Source organism: Erpetoichthys calabaricus, chromosome 4, assembly GCF_900747795.2.
Source record: "Erpetoichthys calabaricus chromosome 4, fErpCal1.3, whole genome shotgun sequence".
NCBI lineage: Eukaryota > Metazoa > Chordata > Cladistia > Polypteriformes > Polypteridae > Erpetoichthys > Erpetoichthys calabaricus.
Window position 1 is genome coordinate 330,803,951 of NC_041397.2, and position 19,477 is coordinate 330,823,427.

At 41.9% G+C, this 19,477-nt stretch overlaps 1 long non-coding RNA gene across 1 annotated transcript in view; it reads right to left on the minus strand.

Annotated features, from left to right (window-relative positions):
- Positions 1 to 1,611: 1,611 nt before the first annotated feature.
- The window catches only part of LOC114642944 (uncharacterized), a 108,741-nt gene continuing 90,875 nt past the window's right edge, over positions 1,612 to 19,477 (minus strand). The window contains exon 5 of the long non-coding RNA XR_007934681.1: positions 1,612 to 1,626. This is a non-coding gene — a long non-coding RNA (uncharacterized LOC114642944). The remainder of the gene's footprint in view (positions 1,627 to 19,477) is intronic.

Consider the following 19,477-nt stretch of genomic DNA (forward strand, 5'->3'; position numbering starts at 1 on the left):
GAGCCCACTGTGAGTCAGAGGGGCTGCCTTCTAGCATTCTGGGAGAGGTAATGCCCTGAATATGCTCTCTCCACCTAAATCTACCTCTGCTGGTGTTTATGATCTCTGTGATGGACACCTGGGTGAGCTCCTCCAGTTTGCTATTATAACACATATTCGCCATTCTCTCCACAGTTACATGTTGCACAGTCAGGTCCGCTCATCCTCACTGATCTGCTTCTGTTTACCTCCTCCAAACGTCTGAGTGATTAATGGCTGACAGAGTTACCTAATTACCACATTTGTGACATCTTTACAATTAATAAGTGACATTCTGTTACACTGCACACAATCCCCATGATTTGCTGTTTGTTTTGTGACCATTTTGTATCCTGCTGACTGATTTTTATCCTTCACTGTGCCATCCTTGTTTATCTCCCACTGACTTTAAATGATTTGCTCATCTTTACTGACATCTCAGTTGTCTGCTCAGTTGTTGCTGTTCTCACAGAACTCAATTTGCTTGTTGCTAGTGATTTGCACTGAATGAGGTCCACTTGTACGCCACATCAACAGCATTTGAATCTTGCCGACTACGCCAATCCCTTTTTGTGGCTGGTAGTAGAATTGAAGTAATTTTTGTGAGCAGCCTGTGATATTTGATAGTCTCACAAACACATGCGTGACAAGACAAGACTTTTAATTAAAATGATGTTATTGTGCCTCCTGGATTGGGCTTTTTATTTTTAATAGTGACCTGGCTGGACTTTAGTGAGTCAAGACCCCTGTTAGAACTTTCTCCTTCTGACTGTATGCTTTGTTAACACGCCATAGTAGTGGGGGACGGGATGTCCATTGTGTTTAAAAATGTTCATAAATATTACACACTTCCCACTGAAACATAATTAACTTTTGAGAGACAATTGTTAAAAGCTGAATTAAGAGGTGCAGTGCTTGTCGCTCTTGTATATGGACCTCCTACATGATATAAAGATTTTATTAGGAGATTTTCTGTTTTCTTTGTCACTGGTCAAGTTTATATCTGATAAAATACTAATCGTAGGTGATTTGAACATTCATGTTTCTTGTACTTTAAAACTCTTCATTACCAGGTTTATTCAATTGCTCGATTCTCTTAATCTTGTTCAGTCTGTTAATGGTCCTATGCCCACTATGAAGCCCACATCCTCCCCTCCTGATATCATTCCAGCTCGTTTCTTCAGAGAGACTTTTGATGTTATTGTTGACCTGCCATTGCTACTGTCCCTCCATCCTATAAACATGCAATGGTCAGCCTGGGCTTAAAAACATGGACTTGACCCGAGTTTCTTTTTGTCTTATCTCTAAATTGTGATTCCTCTCTAAATTCTTAAAGTTTGTTTTTTCACAGCTGCTGTGTTTCCTTGGTAATGATAATCTAATGGAGTCCCTCCAGTCAGGTTCAGAGCTTTTCACTGCACCAAGTCTGCTCTTTAGAAGGTCACCAAAGACAACAGAATTCAAGTAGACAATCAAAGATGGACAATCAGACAAGTGGACAATGAGCCAGCTAGTTTGCTGCAATGTGTTTGGTTTTATTTTAAACTAATACACATTCTTTGACTTCTTCTTTCTTGGCACTGATTGGTCAGGTTTGGTCCTTTTGGCCTAAAAGAGAAGGAGACATCTGGTCAAATGAGTACAAAGAAATCAAAGACCTTGAACTTTCATAGATGACTTTTTTGATGTTCTGTGACCTCATGAATTAATAGAAAGTGAGGAGAGTGAAGGCCTTGAGCAGCGTCTGACCAAACAGCTGGTGGAGGTGTCAAATACAGGTGGGGGGGTAACATTACAATCCTAAACAAGGACTCACCTTATGTCAGACTAAATTTAAACAGGACTTGTATTGATATTACAATGAAAGTACAGGCAGGTTTTCAATAATGAAACTCCATCTCCACGTCACCTCACGTCACACCTGTGGGATTCTCAAATATTCTCAACACCAGTTACTGTCACCATGAACCCTGTTATTGACAGCAGCAGCTCTCTGTTATATTATCCAGAGGTTTTTATATGTCTTTTAATATATATGTGTTCTATAAATGTATTATATGTCGTATTATATACACACAATCACCGGACACTTTATTAGGTACACCTTACTAGTACCGGGTTCACTCCTTTTTGCCATCAGAGCTGCTGTAATTCTTCATAGCTTAGCTTCAACAAGGTGCTGGAAACATTTCTCAGGGAATTATGCTCCATATTGACATGATAGCATCACACAGTTGCTGTGAATTTGTTGGCTGCACATCAAAGATGCAAATCTCCCTTTCTAATATCTCCCAAAGGCATTCTACTGGATTGAGTTCTGGGGACTATGGAGGCCATTTGAGTCCAGTGAACTCCTTGTCATGTTCAATAAACCAGTTTGAGATGATCTGAGCTTTGTGACATGTCACATTATCCTGCTGGAAGGAGCCATCAGAAGATGGGGACACTGTGGTAATAAAAGGATGGACATGGTCAGCAACAATACTCAGGTAGGCTGTGGCATTTAAGTGATGCTCATTTGGTACTAAGGGGCCAAAAGTGTGCCAAGAAAATATCCCTCACACCATCACACCACTAGCAGCAGCCTGAATGGTTGATACAAGGCAGGATGGATCCCTACTTTCATGTTGTTGACGCCAAATTCTGATCCTACCACCCAAATGTCATGGCAGAAATCGAGAATCATCAGACCTTTTTCATGGTCTTCTATTATCCAATTTTGGTGAGACCGTGCAAATTGTGACATCAGTTGCCTGTTCTTAGCTGACAGGAATGGCACTCAGTGTGGTCCTACCTCACTTTTAACAAGTGCTTATTTGAGTTACTGTTACCTTTCTATCAGCTCAAATTAGCCTGGCCATTCTCCTCTGACCACTGGATATTTTCCCCCTTTTGGACCATTCTATGTACCTCTTAGAGATGGCTGTGTGTGACAATCCCAGTAGATCAGCAGTTTCTGAAATACACAGAGCAGCTGGTGTGACATCAACAACCAGGCCACGTTCAAAGTCACTTCAGTCAACTTTCTTTATCATTCTGATGATCAGTTTGTGCTTCAGCAGGTCATCTTGACAATGTCTACAGGCCGAAATGCTTTGAGATGCTGCCATGTGATTGGCTGATTAGATATTTGTGTTAACAAACAGTGAACAGTTGTACCTAACAAAGTGGCTGGTGAGTGTGTGTGTGTGTTATATATATATATATATATATATATATATATATATATATATATATATATATATATGGTTGAAATAGTTTACTGTCAAATAAATGCAAAGAGTACACGATACGTGTTTCGCCCTCATTCTGGGCTCATCAGGTGTACACACTCCACTGCACTCCCTCTCGGGAATCGAACCTCGGACGTCAGCGTCAAAGGCGATGCCCCTAACGTTGCGCCACGGCGTGTGGTTCGTTTATTTGACAGCATGTAGATCGGGGTAAATACATCACGGCATTCGTAGTCTGTGTCACAATCTGATTGTATGGGTGGTTACCTACCAGGTAACGCTTGTTGTTGGCCAGCAATCTGCTAACAAGCGTTACCTGGTAGGTAACCACCCATACAATCAGATTGTGACACAGACTACGAATGCCGTGAATATATATATTTATATATAGTTGGGGTTGTATAAAAAGTTTAATTTCCCCTTAGAGCAAATAAAATAATCTTATCTAATCATCCATCCATTAACACAAATATTTTACAGTTTACCAAGTCATGAAAGATCATCCTCTGTATGCTAATCCTGTTCCTCCTCCTGCTCTTCCAAATCCTCTTGCTACTCTCGTGTATCCCCTGTAAAGATTCAACACAGATGACAAATTAGCAGTGCATTTCCATCCCTGTGTGTCTCCTCTGTCCCTTGAGAAGATGATTTCTAGTTGTGTGATCGCTGGCACAGTAAATAATCACATTTTTATTCTCTCCACATAATTCACCACATTTCACAGCCTGCTCCTTATCTAAACAAAATGAAAATTGTCCATCACAGAGTTCTGCCACCTCGTGCTAAAGGCTCCTCAGGGTGTCAACACCATTTAGAGGGCAGGCTGCCATTAAAGCCTCCTTCCATCAGACCCCACTTACCGTCTTGCTGTGCCCATCACAGTATGGAGGCTCAGGCTGTCTATTTCAGTGCCCTCAACACCACGGCTGTCCACACACACACACTTTATGGACTTCAGCTATTCAGCGGTCCTCTAATTCCCAATAAGTATGTTAAAGGTTTGGCAATGGCACTGAACTTTCAAATGGAAAAATTAGAATTTTTTTTTCATAATTAGCTTTTTATTATTTTAAAGTTAAAGACAACAACATGAGAAATTCACATATAACAAAACACCAACCTTATAACAGTGGATTGAACACCAAAACAGCCATTAAATCCAAACTTAAAAACCTCTTCAAAGCTCAAGACCTGCTCTGAGACCCCCTCTGCTCCGGACCACTGTACTGTATACTGTATATACACGTATTTAACAAAAGGAAAAAGTCAAAGAGACACACAAAAGGGCTGAGACAGAAACAGTTTATATTAACACAAACACGGACACCGAGGATGTGAAGAAAGACGACTGGAGACAAGAATCGTTACTTGTAAGAGACCACCAGGGCTCATGATAAAGAAAACAAAGGGGAAGGCATTTTAAAGGTTCAAGTAGCTCCTGAAATGTTCACAGTTAGAAGACACTAAAACACCTTGGAGACCCCGAGGAGGGCCTGATCAAGGGGGTCCTCACATCAGAACAAATCAGGACATCGAGCGCACATCACTTATCAAATGCTGACAATCGTTTGTGTCGTCTCGGTGTGAACACAAGTCTCCTCTAAACTTATTGTTTGGCTCACTCCTTTATCAAAGGTGACTTTCAACATTTAAGATCCCATTTGTTTCATTTCTTTTGTATTTCCACGTGGAGCACCGGTAGGTGAAGTGGCACAACATGTCAGTATTGGGATTAAAGTCCAAAGCCCTGCTGTTCTGTCAGAGTCGTGTTTACTGACCACAGCTCAGCATTTAATTCTGCTGGACGGGCAGACCTGATGACCAAACTCCTCAATTTAGGACTCAGTGCCACTGCAGTTGGGTTTTGGACTTCCTAACCAACAGACCTCAGCATGTGTGAATGTCAGCGTCACATCCTCCAAGCTGACCCCCAGTACTGGCACTCCACAGGCTAGTGTGCTGAGCCCCCTCTTATGACTGTGTGGGCACACAAGGCTCACTTCATCATTAAATCTCATTGTTACTTGGACACGTCAAGCCTCATTTTTATCAATAATGAAACGACTTATAGAGAAGAGAAGAGGTCTACCTGCTGACTCAGTTGGGCCTGGACAACAATCATCACGATGTAAGACCCCTGCTATGTGTCAGCAGTAAAGTGATCTCATGTTCAGGCCAGATGGTGGTGAGAGCTGGCAGTGGACGAGTGAAGCGTCTGAAGTTCACGGCTGGATGTCTGCTCTCCAAATGCTCCTCAATGTTTAGACAGAATTCCGTCACGTTCAGGACGTTTGCTCTTATTCATGGCAGGGTGGGCTAAATGTGACTATTGTGGAGGATTTGGGGTATCAAGTGAAGAATCTGTTAGCTTTGTGATTTGAAGTAGATCAAGATTAGATAAAAAAGAATTCATGTCTTTTGGAGATAAAGAACATTTGGATGCAAATAATAGAAGCATTATTCTAAAGTGATTTCTGTAATTTAAGTAATTATAATCATGGCTGTAAATACAGTCACAATCTAAAAAATAAAGAAATAAACAGAAAAAGAACACTAAAGAGTCGGGCTTGGGTCATAAACTGGTAATAAAAATCTAAACACTCAAATTTGAGAAAACAGAGCAGAAAAGTCCTAACACCACTTTGTTCAATGAAGTGCCTTTTAGTTTCCTCTACTGCTAAGCAAAAATGAAAGATTTAAATAAATGTGATTAAAAACTCAGACTGTAAATCAAGTGCACTTCAGTGTTTTATACACACAGAACAATGACAAAGAAAATGTTGTGCAATGTGCGTTACACGATTGGCAGTATTGCTGTACCTGACATGGCGATGTTTACTCACAACACAATACTAAATTGAAAATAAAGAAATAAATGAACAACTACGTGATATCAAACGTGAGACAATCTGCTAGGTGTGAGTGACACAGAGGACAGGCAGGCATCCTGCTGGACAACGACATGACTTCAGGATAAAGTGGAAGGTGCCAGGGGTTCATGGGAAGTGGATTCTGGAAGTGCATCCCTCTCGGGTTCCCCGGGTGTCGTAAGGCCGCACTGTCAGTGGAGGACCACCCAGGATCCTAAACAACTCTGAAGAGCTCCACACAAGTCATGCTGGGTAATGAGAAGCTGTGCTGGGTCCAGTATAAAAGGAGCCCACCGCCTCCCGACTCTGACCCTGACAAGGCTGCACTTCCCATGAAACCCTGTGGACAACACTCAGCTGGAGGAGGAAGGAGAGGAGAAGGTTTACTGTTTGTTTGGTGTTGGCTGAGTTTCATTGTGTTTAGTGCTTATTGGATTAAAAATATCCATTATTTAAAGCTGTGACTGGGTCAGAAGTTACTGGGTCTGGGGTTTAGGGATTGGTGGCGCCCCCCACTGGTTAAATAGGAATTGATGACAATTTCATTATACTGTAATTATGTTTAATAAAGAAGACTGTGACGTACAATTCCAACTCTAATAAACTGAGCACAAGGTAACGTCCAGGACTTGCAGCTCTAAACTCTTTGTGTGATTTACATGCGACTGAAACTAAACGAGTTTCTTCAGCAAAGAACTAAATTCAACTTTAACTGTCGAGATTTAGAACTCCTGTGTTTTGTCAGGCATTTGATGGCACACTTGTTCTAAAGCTAGTACCTTAGCTTCGTGTGAGAAAATATATTTTAGTTAATTAAATATATTTAATTTACAGTAGAGATTTAAGAGATGAAATTGTTTGTGATGAATCCCCTGATTGTCTCTCACATGACAGAAGGACCAGTGACAGAATTAACAGAAATCCTCCAGCAGCACATCCTCTGATTCTACTCACCTGTTGGCAGCTCTTCCAGCTTTTAGGGTTGAAGGCGATTCCTCTAACGGGTCAGCTGGAAAGTCAGAAATCTGAAAAATAAGAATCAGAGTCTGAAGAGGCTTTAAGAATTAGAAAATAGAATTCAGATGACCTGCTGTTTAAAAGTACGAGGAAGAAAACTATCAACAGGGAACCTACAAAAAAAGGTTTTGTAGACATATTTGTGTATAAATGTCATAAGTCAGAACTCACAGAAGCCATCGCCATCGAGCACAGGCACAGCAGAACCAGCAGGGCGGTGAATCTCATCATGGCGGTGGTGCTGACGCTCAGACGTCTGTTCAGATCAGCAGCAGCACCTCCTTATATTGCAGATCAGGTGAGCACGGCCCAGTTTTACACGGTGGTCATGATGTCTAATGGGATGGAAAGACAATTCAAATCAGATCTCGTTTGTAATGGAAGAAGATGAAGTACGGAAAATGTTAACCAAATCACAAGCCGTGAAGTTCACGTGTTCATCTTTCTTAAAACTGTGCATTCAGAAGAAAATGTCAAATTCTGACATCAGACGAGTGTGTAATTATTATGAGTAAGAAACATTCTGTTGAAGAGTCACAGAGTTAAACCTAAAAGTCATCTTTCATGTCAGAGGTTATTTCATCTTGTATGCTTTGTATATTTTCTGTTTTTCATCCAATAGCTGCTCCTGATGGCCAAACAGATCCCCAGTACAAGTTAATGAAATGAGTGGAGCAGTAAAACAAAAATTCTTAGCCAAAGTCAAATTTCATAAAATGTAAGGCTGAACACCAAATGACAAATCTCTTTTTAATTATTATTTACAGATTTCTTATTAAGTCATTGAATAAAGCCTAAATAAAATGAATTTTACTTTTGATTTATTATATTTTTATTAAATTGTAATCCTTTAATTATTTATTAAATAACAATTTTTTTTTAAACTGCAAATAAAGAAATAAAACAGTAACAAATCGTGATTGGAGTGAGCTGGTCATGGTGTCTATTCCTTGCTTATTAAGTTCAACATCATCAATGTTGCTACTTGCTCTCCCAGTCAATTCCTTTTTCTCCCACTATGATCCCCTCTCTTTCTCTTTCATTTCTCTTCCTCCTTTTCCCTTCATTTTGTCCATTTGCTTTTTCTTTTGTAGCTCTTTGTAGATTCTCACCATACATCACGATGACTTAAACAGACCACCACAGTCCTCAACAGTGTGACGTGTCTGTCACTCCCTATAGATCAGGAGGTGCTGTTTGTGATTGTGGATCTCAGACGGGTGTGTAATTATTATGAGTAAGAAACATTCTGTTGAAGAGTCACAGAGTTAAACCTACAAGTCGTCTTTCATGTCAGAGGTTATTTCATCTTCTATGGTTTGTATATTTTCTGTTGTTCATCCAATAGCTGCTGCTGGTGAGCAAACAGATCCCCAGTAAAAGTTAATGAAACAAGTGGAGCACCAAAATGAAAATTCTTAGCCAAAGTCAAATTAAATAAAAAAAGAAGGCTGAACACCAAACTGCAAATATCTTTTTTTAAATATTATTTACAGATTTGTTTTTGAGTCATTGCATAAAGCCTAAACTGAATTAACTTCACCTTTAATTGTTCCTGTATATGGTGATGATGGTGCGCTGCTGACCTCGGCTCGGGACATTGTGGGTCGGTGGGGGGAGTACTTCGAAGACCTCCTCAAACCCACTAACATGCCTTCCAATGAGGAAGCAGAGCCTGGGGACTCGGAGGTGGGCTCCCCCATCTCTGGGACTGAGGTCACTGAGGTGGTCAAAAAACTCCTTGGTGGCAGGGCCCCGGGGGTGGATGAGATACGCCCGGAGTTCCTCAAGGCTCTGAATGTTGTAGGACTGTCTTGGCTGACACGCCTCTGCTACATCGCATGTACATCAGGGACAGTGCCTCTGGATTGGCAGACTGGGGTGGTGGTCCCCCTCTTTAAGAAAGGGGACCGGAGGGTGTGTTCCAGCTACAGAGGGATCACACTCCTCAGCCTCCCTGGAAAAGTCTATTCGGGGGTCCTGGAGAGGAGGGTCATTCGGGCTGGTCGAGCCTCGGATTCAGGAGGAACAGTATGGTTTTCGTCCTGGTCGCGGAACAGTGGACCAGCTCTACACCCTTAGCAGGGTCCTGGAGGGTGCATGGGAGTTTCCCAACCAGTCTACATGTGTTTTGTGGACTTGGAAAAGGCATTCAACTGTGTCCCTCGGGGAATCCTGTGGGGGGTACTCCGAGAGTATGGGGTACCGGACCCCCTGATAAGGGCTGTTCGGTCCCTGTACGATCGGTGCCAGAGCTTGGTCCGCATTGCCGGCAGTAAGTCGAACCCGTTTCCAGTGAGAGTTGGACTCCGCCAGGGCTGCCCTTTGTCATCAATTCTGTTCATAACTTTTATGGACAGAATTTCTAGGCACAGCCAGGGTGTTGAGGGGGTCCGGTTTGGTGGACTCAGGATTGGGTCACTGCTTTTTGCAGATGATGTTGTTCTGTTTGCTTCATCAGGCCGTGATCTTCAGCTCTCTCTGGATCGGTTCGCAGCCGAGTGTGAAGCGGCTGGGATGGGAATCAGCACCTCCAAATCCGAGACCATGGTCCTCAGCCGGAAAAGGGTGGAGTGCCCTCTCAGGGTTGGTAGCGAGATCCTGCCTCAAGTGGAGGAGTTCAAGTATCTCGGGGTCTTGTTCACGAGTGAGGGAAGAATGGAGTGTGAGATCGACAGGCGGATCGGTGCGGCATCCGCAGTGATGCGGGCTCTGCATCGGTCTGTCGTGGTGAAAAAGGAGCTGAGCCATAAGGCAAAGCTCTCAATTTACCAGTCGATCTATGTTCCTACCCTCACCTATGGTCATGAGCTATGGGTAGTGACCGATAGAACGAGATCGCGAATACAAGCAGCTGAAATGAGTTTCCTCCGCAGGGTGTCTGGGCTCTCCCTTAAAGATAGGGTGAGAAGCTCAGTCATCCGGGAGGGGCTCAGAGTAGAGCCGCTGCTCCTCTGCATCGAGAGGAGTCAGATGAGGTGGCTTGGGCATCTGATCAGGATGCCTCCTGGACGCCTCCCTGGTGAGGTGTTCCGGGCACGTCTAGCTGGGAGGAGACCCCGGGGAAGACCCAGGACACGCTGGAGGGACTATGTCTCTCAACTGGCCTGGGAACGCCTTGGGATTCTCCCGGAAGAGCTAGAAGAAGTGGCCGGGGAGAGGGGAGTCTGGGCATATCTGCTCAAGCTGCTGCCCCCGCGACCCGACCTCAGATAAGCCGAAGAGGATGGATGGATGGATGGATGGATTCTTCCTGTTTTTCCATTTGCTTTTTCTTTTGTAGCTCTTTGTAGATTCTCACCATACATCACGATGACTTAAACAGACCACCACAATCCTTGGCAGTATGACGTGTCAGTCACTCCCTGTAGAACAGGAGGTGCTGTTTATGACTGTGGATCTCAAATGTTTTCATACCGCGTCACACATTCAGCCACATATCTGCCTTTGTTACTCTTTTGACCAAAAATGTGCCTTTTCTGTTAGTTTTGGCCAATTTTTGTGCCTAAAAATTGTGCACCCCCTTTATTGAAATCCCAACAGTGAATAGCCCCTTTAACTGTCGTGCAACAATGAATTAATGGACTGATAGTGATGGAACTTGTGTGATAGAAATTTAACATGTTATTAAAGAAAGAAACATCCTCTAACAGGACAATTCAGTAATCAGGCAGGAGAAAAGCTGTTCATTGTATGTTTTAATTACTCCTCAGCAAAATACCTTAGAGGGAGCGTTCATCAAAATCAGTCCATTACAGCCTGGTCAGAGAAAACAAAGAATGGAGGTTCATGTTCTAAACTACTAAATTTACATACAGTGTCAATCAATGTATACATTTACTCTGGTTGGTTCATTGGTTTACACCCAAATGATTTATATAAAATAAAAGTCAGTTATATTATATTCTGGTTCATCTGATACCTTTGAGTTGCGCCACCACCCTTGTAATGTCTGTTGTGGTGGATTGCCGGCTTCTTATTCCGGCCCTCACCTCCAGGCTGCCAGGAGGAGCTCTCCGGACAGCAGGGCCTCATGGCCTTCTCATAATTTCACTGTAATTTAATCCTGATACTCTGTATATCCAATTCATTATAATAACTATGCATTCAAAAACTGTACTAACCCCTACTCTCTGTTCTGTTTCCTTTTCCGGTGTCCTGTTGGTGGTGGCGTGCGCCACCACCATCTACCCAAAGCACCATGATGTTCCAACAATGATGGATGGATTAAAAGCCAGAAGTCTGTACGACCATCAGCATCAAGTGACTCCGTGAAAAACCCGAACTACAAAGAGGACTTTTTCATTTATGTTAGGTAGAATGCCCAAAGGAGTTTTTTTTTGTTTTTTCTGTCCACCCTGGCCATCGGACCTTACTCCTTTCTATGTTAATTAATGTTGTCTTATTTTAATCTCTTATTTGTCTTTTATTCTTCTTTTCTTCATTATGTAAAGCACTTTGAGCTACTTTTTGTATGAAAATGTGCTATATAAATAAATGTTGTTGTTGTTGTTTCTACACACAGCCCTGCTGGATACCTTGGGGGCCACCGGGAGTCGCTGTAGGGGGGCTCGTGGGCTCTTATGTGCCCTATAACCCGGGAGTACGTCATGGTCACATGACAGGAAGAAACGACGTGCTCCCGGGTTGAAGAAAAGGACTGTTTACCCTGACCTGGAAGGAATAAGGAACTGTGGACTGTTGGGCAGGAACACCTCCGGGTCAGGGTGTATAAAAGGACTGTGGGAAAGCCCAGACATGGAGCTGAGCTGGGAGGTAGGGTGGCAAAGTGTCTGGGCGAGGAGGAGAGAGAATTGTATTTGTGATTAATTTATATGAGTAGTGTGGAGTGGAGGGTGCTTTGTGCACGTGAGTACAAAATAAATAGTTGTTGTACTATTACCTGGTGTTTGGAGTGGTACCTGAGGGTTCAACAGGTGGACAAAAGCCTTATCTGCTACACTGTACATATAACGACTGTCCATTCTCGTTTATAGGACATCTGCTGATCTCTTAGTCTTCTCTTAGTCCTCCTTCAGTACATTTTGTATGTTACATCCACCTTTCTTCTGGTACATTATTGATTTACTTGACCATCTCAGTATTTTCCTAAACCCATTCTTATATTTCAGTGTACATTTTGTGGTTCACTTGACCTTCATCTGGTTTCCTGGTGTGCCTGAACAGGTTTCTGACGTTTATTAAGTCTTTATGCTATTTGTTTAAGATGAATGTGATGTTACCCTAAAATTATTCTCCCACAATCTGAGACATTAAAATAAAACAAAACACAACCACTATGAACTGATGCCTCCTGCCTGTAGAGCAATAAAATACAAAGAAGGGAAATGTGGCAAGCAGGTGTGACCAGGGAATCATGGGACTGAGAAAAATAAATGGGATGCAGCAAATAAATGGTAGGAAATGAAAGAATACGATAAAAGAAATGTGTTAAACATAATCTTCATGGCCACGATCCTCATGAGATCTCCATGAGTTCAAGATCTCTAACCAATCTCTCGCTCTCATTCCTCCTAGGGCACGAAGTGGAAGAGGAAGCAGAAGCAGACATTGGCTAACAGTGAGATGAATTGCGTTGCCATCGTCATAGAAGAACTCCAGGCACTCAACGAACAGATTCAGAAACTCCTGTCCAGACGAAGATACCTTAGGGATCAGAAGGCTCGGCTACTGGATAAAACATCCTCGCCATCTGTAAACGGAGTAACATCAACTCCACGCTGTGCCGCTCAAGTAAACTTCACCCCCGCACCTCGTAGAAGCAACGACAACTCCGACGAAGACCTCGGCGGATTTCAGCTATGCAGGCAAGGGTTCAAGGCCAGAACACCTCCATCGGCACAGGCAAGCATCTTAACTCGGAACTGGTTCGACCCTCTCCACGTCCCCAGTTTGCTTTCAGCCCCTGGTGATGTAATAGTGGTAGGTGATTCTATAGTTAGAAACCTCAGTATTGCATGCCCTAATCGAAAATCGTTTGTTTCTTGTTTTCCCGGTGCTCGTGTCCGAGATTTGATGAGACGTGCACCGGCAATCTACGAGAAGCACAAGGAGAGGGCATTTGGAGCGATTGTTTTGCATGTCGGCATGAACAACATAAGGCATCGACAGTCGGAAATCCTCAAGGCTGACTTCGCAGCTCTAATTAAAGACACGAAGGAGAGGACCCCATCGGCAAAGATCTTCATTTTGGCTCCACTACCTCTCGTCAGACGATTAAACGAGTACTACAGTCATCTGCTAGGATTAAACAACTGGCTGCAGGGCTTCTGCAAGAATCAAGACATCGGATTCATTAACAACTGGGAAAGACCGCGTTTCTTCAAGCGAGATGGCCTGCATTCGAACAGTTTCGGCACCCAGGTCCTCTCCAAAAACATATCGAAGGTAATTCATTTATCTTGACTTTCTATCTCTGCTCTTAACCCCTTCCGAAATGCTATTGCTGTGCTAGGACATGATAATTGTTTAATAAAATCTTCCGTAAAAGTGCACAATATTAATACTCTAATAACCAATCTCAATGCACATAGAAAATCTAGGCAATACGGCATAAACACCAATAATTTAATTAAAATTACTACTTTAAATGAACAATGTATTAAAGCTATTAAAAACAGACTATAGATTAAACAAAAAATACACACAGAGCTGCGCTAATAAAAATAACTTAGTTCCTGTACCAAATATCAATAACGCACATTGTATTCATCTCTGCCCCTCCGAAACATTAACTATGGCACTATTATATGTTAGAGCTTTAACTAACAAGACGTTTTTTATCAACGATCTTATTAGTGATAGAAAAATTGATTTTATTGCACTAAGTGAAACGTGGCTTAGCTCAGATGGCGCAGCTGTTTTAATTGAATCTGCGCCTCCGGATTACAATTTTACTCACGTGGATCGCCAAGGAAAAAGAGGCGGCGGACTAGCAAACATTTACTCAAGCCGGTTAAAGTGTAAAGATGTCAGTTTTGGTCAATTCAAGTGTTTTGAGTATCTCCGTGTTGTTATTCATGGAGATTCTCACGTTCTAGTATTATCCGTGTATAGACCTCCTAAATTCAATGCATCTTTCTTTGAGGAATTCTCTAACTTAATGTCAATTTTAATTACAAACTATGACACACTCTTAATAGTCGGCGACTTTAACTTTCATATAGATAATCAATGTGACCAAAAAGTAAAAGAATTTATGAACCTCCTGAACTCTTTTGATTTGAGACAGCTCGTTAATCAGCCTACACATGAAGCAGGTCATACGTTAGACTTAGTGATTACTAAAGGACTAAAAGCTAGTAATCCCAGAGTCTTATTGTTGATGATTGATCGTCTGTTAAACCCAGGTAACTCAAAGGAATGCCTCCTATGTACTTCCAGTAAAACCTGTGAGGCTATCGCTGTATTTTTCAATCAAAATATTAATGATATTAGAAATAACATAGTATATCTCCCCATCACTAAGGATCCTCCTAAACCCCAGTATTCCATTATAAACAAATTAAACTCTTTCACTAGGATAGATTTACCTGATTTACATAAAATAATTTCTCAACTGAGACCCTCCACCTGTGCCCTTGACCCAGTACCAACATGTTTTTTCAAAGAATTATCGGACGTGCTAATTGATAATATTCTTGACATAGTAAATTCGTCATTAGATACGGGGGTCTTCCCAGACTGTCTTAAGACTGCTGTAGTTAAACCCCTACTTAAGAAAAATAATCTCGACCCCTCTGCTCTTGAAAATGTTAGACCCATCTCTAACCTGCCTTTCTTAAGTAAAATTCTAGAGAAGGCAGTCATTATACAGTTAAATGAGCACCTCAATAAACCTGCTATTCTTGATAAATTTCAGTCAGGTTTTAGAACAAATCACAGCGCAGAAACTGCACTCGTTAAAGTAGTAAATGACTTGCGGGTAAATGCAGACAGAGGCCATTTATCTGTTCTCATCCTCTTAGATCTGAGTGCCGCATTTGACACCATTGATCATAATATTCTTAGAAATCGCCTTAGTCAGTGAGTGGGCCTCTCTGGCAGGGTCTTAAATTGGTTTGAATTCTACCTGGCAGGGAGAAAATTCTTTGTTAGTTGTGGTAATTACAACTCAAAGACCCCTGATATCCTATATGGTGGTCCACAAGGCTCTATCCTGGGCCCGCTGCTCTTCTCAATCTACATGCTTCTGTTAGGTCAGATTATCTCAGGGCACAACGTGAGCTATCACAGCTATGCTGATGACACACAGCTGTATTTATCAATAGCACCTGATGACCCCGACTCTCTTGATTCACTAACACAATGTCTTACTTGTATTTCTGAATGGATGAATAGTAACTTTCTTAAGCTAAATAAAGAGAAACTGAAATCTTAGTGATTGGCAATAATGGATACAATGAGGCTATTAGAAATAAACTGGATACATTAGGATTAAAAGTCAAATCGGAGGTAAAAAGCTTAGTGGTAACTGTTGACTGTAATCTGAATTTTAAATTGCATATTAATCAGATCACTAGGACAGCATTTTTTCACTTAAGAAACATAGCAAAAGTTAGACCTCTTATATCACTGAAAGATGCTGAGAAATTAGTTCACGCGTTTGTTTTCAGTCAACTAGATTACTGTAACGCACTCCTCTCAGGACTACCCAAAAAAGACATCAATCGTTTGCAACTAGTGCAGAATGCAGCTGCTAGAATCCTAACCAGGAAAAGAAAATCCAAGCACATCTCTCCAGTTTTGATGTCACTACACTGGTTACCTGTGTCATTCAGGATTGACTTTAAAATTCTACTTATGGTTTATAAAGCCTTAAATAATCTTGCTCCATCTTATATATCGGAATGTCTGATATCTTATATTCCAAATCGTAACCTCAGATCCTCAAATGAGTGTCTGCTTAGAATTCCAAGAGCAAAACTTAAAGAAGTGGTGAGGCGGCCTTCTGCTGTTATGCACCTAAAATCTGGAATAGCCTGTCAATAGGAATTCACCAGGCTGATACAGTGGAGCACTTTAAAAAACTACTGAAAATACATTATTTTAACATGGCCTTCTCATAACTTCACTTTAGTTTAATCCTGATACTCTGTATATCCAATTCATTATAATAACTATTCATGGTGGCTCTAAAATCTGAACTAACCCCTACTCTCTCTTCTGTTTCCTTTTCTGGTGTCCTTTTGGTGGTGGCGCATCTACTCAAAGCACTGTGATGTTCCTACATTGATGGATTAAAAGCCAGAAGTCTGCATAACCATCATCATCAAGTCCTTCCATGAGAACCCTAAATACATTGAGGACTATTTCATTTATGTTAGGTATAATGCTCAGAGGGGCCTGGGTGGTCTCGTGGCCTGGAACCCCTGCAGATTTTACTTTTTTCTCCAGCCGTCTGGAGTTTTTTTTTGTTTTTTCTGTCCCCCCTGGCCATCGGACCTTACTCTTTTTCTATGTTAACTAATGTTGTCTTCTTGGTGATTCTTTTCTAATATAAATACTCACATATTTTGCATAATTAGTAAAACATCTTGTCAGGTTTGGGTAACTGCCACCTGAACTGTGACCTTCTCAGACCAGCATAGCACGTTGTCAGCATGTTGTTTCATCAGGTCGGAGGTGTTATGCAAATTCTCAGGTGCCTTGGTGATGCGGTGAAACTGGACGAACAGGTTCGGCTCGCATGGCTTTCCACATTCTCTCTGTTGTTTGTTATCTTAGGTGTGTCATTAACAGTTGTGTGTATATCAGTTATGTAACATATAATTGGTGAGTCGTCAAAACAGGATTAAAATTACTTTTATGTGTGCATACTTGGCCAGTAAATGTGATTCTGATTCTGATGTTTGTGTTCTCAAGATTTCATTGAATTCTTTCTGTTTTAATGCCTTAGATTTCTGCTTTGACACAACACTGAGGACTTTCAGTCAACAAATTAATCAGTAGAAGTGTGAATTTCTGTAAAAAGCCCGGGGACAAATAAAGTTCTATCTATCTATCTATCTATCTATCTATCTATCTATCTATCTATCTATCTATCTATCTATCTATCTATCTATCTATCTATCTATCTATCTATCTATCTATCTATCTATCTATCTATCTATCTTGACCAGTCCCTAATGCCAACAAGGAGAGCTCTTTATCAAAGCAGGCCTTGCTGTCTAATACACTGAGGTCATTAATGTAACAGGACAGACTCGACAGTCAAGCACTGATGCCCTTCAACAAGTGGATTTCACAGGATTCATAAACGAGTTTACAGTAAAGAACACCAGAATAGTTAAACACTGATGAAAGTCAGCTTGTGTGTTTGGCTGCTGTGCTATTTGTGTTCTTCATTCACCTGAGGATGCTGTGGGCTTACTGGGCAGACACCAGTAGGTCTCTGTGCACACTAGCAGAAGTGACTTTGTTGCTCACATTGTGCTCTTTGTCACTGATTCTAATGGCTTATTCCTTCAGTCACCATTGCTGATATCATATGGTTGGCATTAAAGACAGGCTAGAGTTTTGGGTGCCCATTTCTATTTGTGTAGTAATAAGTTTGAAGTGGTGTCACTGTAGTCTGTGAAGTTTTATTCCAAACACATTATGTTATTAGGTCATATAGCTGAAATCACACAAATCAGCTGACAGGGTGACACTAACAGGGTGACAGACAGAAACACGCGAAGGACACGCAGGCAGGCTGATGTGCCCTGATCAATATGTATGGCCAGGGCCACAGTCTACAGAAGCCATGAATGAGAAGAGCAGGTGTAAAAAGTGCTATGCTGGTCTGAGAAGAGCACAGTTCAGGTGGCAGTTACCCAAATCTGACAAGATGTTCTACTAATTATGCAAAATATGTGAGTATTTATATTAGAAAAGAATCACCAAGAAGCCTGAAGCCTTCCACGTGCCCTGCCACTCTGCTGGATTGAAGATGTTCATTTGTCAGGACTCCCCACTGAAGAACCGGATGATGATTGTACTGTTCCTAAGGCTTCTCTTCGGCCTGGATATGTTTGTATAAATGATTATACGTTGTATTTTGGCAGTAGAAGCTATATTTTAAAGCACATAAATACATCTATCTCTTTTTGTCCCATAGTCCTCTAGTCTGATTATTTCCGCCATGGTGACTACAGAGATGTGTGTGGCTCGAGTCTGCTCTCATTCAAAAGAACACAATGCAGGGAGAGTGCACCCCCTGCTGGATACAATGTGTATGTTAAATGAAATGTTGTGTGCTCCAAGTGTCACGCAGTGAAATGCATCTCATGCTTGCTAGGGGTCACTACCTGAAGGTAAGGTGCAGACAGGTGATGGGGTGCAGAGAGGTCATGGGGGGCCTGAGGCTGACGTCAGTAGCCAGTTGAATGGTGTCTTCACTTCAAATCTGATTCATTGTACAACTAATACCCATCATTATCACAGTGCCACCTATTGACAGCTCCAGGTATCAACATGTACAGCACACTAAGATCTTTAACACTTCCACACACACGACATTAGGATTTCATTAGAGCTACCAAAAATAGTCAGCTTGAGCAAATGTGAACAGCCATTAAAGAAACAGCAAGTGTGAGAATGAACCAGTAAACCTGGAAGAGAAAGGAACATCTTAAAAACTGTGACAGCAAACACGGCTGCCATGTCCTCATCTGCAGACTGCAGAGAAAAACGAAGTCTTTGTTCACTTTGTAACCATTGATGGAAAAGAAGGAAAACACGACACCTCACAAATGTGTCATGTGAACTGCCAGTGTGTGGCACTGAAGCACTGCAGGTCACCAATGTCAGTCTGTCTGTCTGTCCAGTGGGTACACGTGTCCTTCTGATTGGTGACATTATCGGTATATTCAGTGACACTTCACACACATCTAACATGAGCCCCTCTGGGCCACAGTCTGAGCCACAATGAAGTGTCAAAAACCTGCAGTTCTTACTGTCCTGTTCATCTGGTGTGACATGACAAGTGACTGTCACTAGCCGTGTAACTGTGTGGTCTGTTCAAGTGACCCCTGACATATAGCCAGCGCCTCTCTGTAAATACGAAGAAGCAGAAAGTGCAGCAACGCATCCCTGAGGGTGAGAGGCACACAAGCTGAGGGCGAGTCTTTGATCTGATTGTGGTGACCTCGTGCTGGCCCAGAGCTCTAACATGGCTTCTTCTTTGTCTTTTGCTCCTGTGTGTTTTCATTATCAGCTCACTAACCTCAGTCCAGTTCAGCCAGTGCAGCCAGAGTAAAGAAGCTAATATTGGAGAAACAGAATCAGACTTTCTTGCCCCAACCAGAAAGCAAGCAGCAGCATTCTGGACCAACT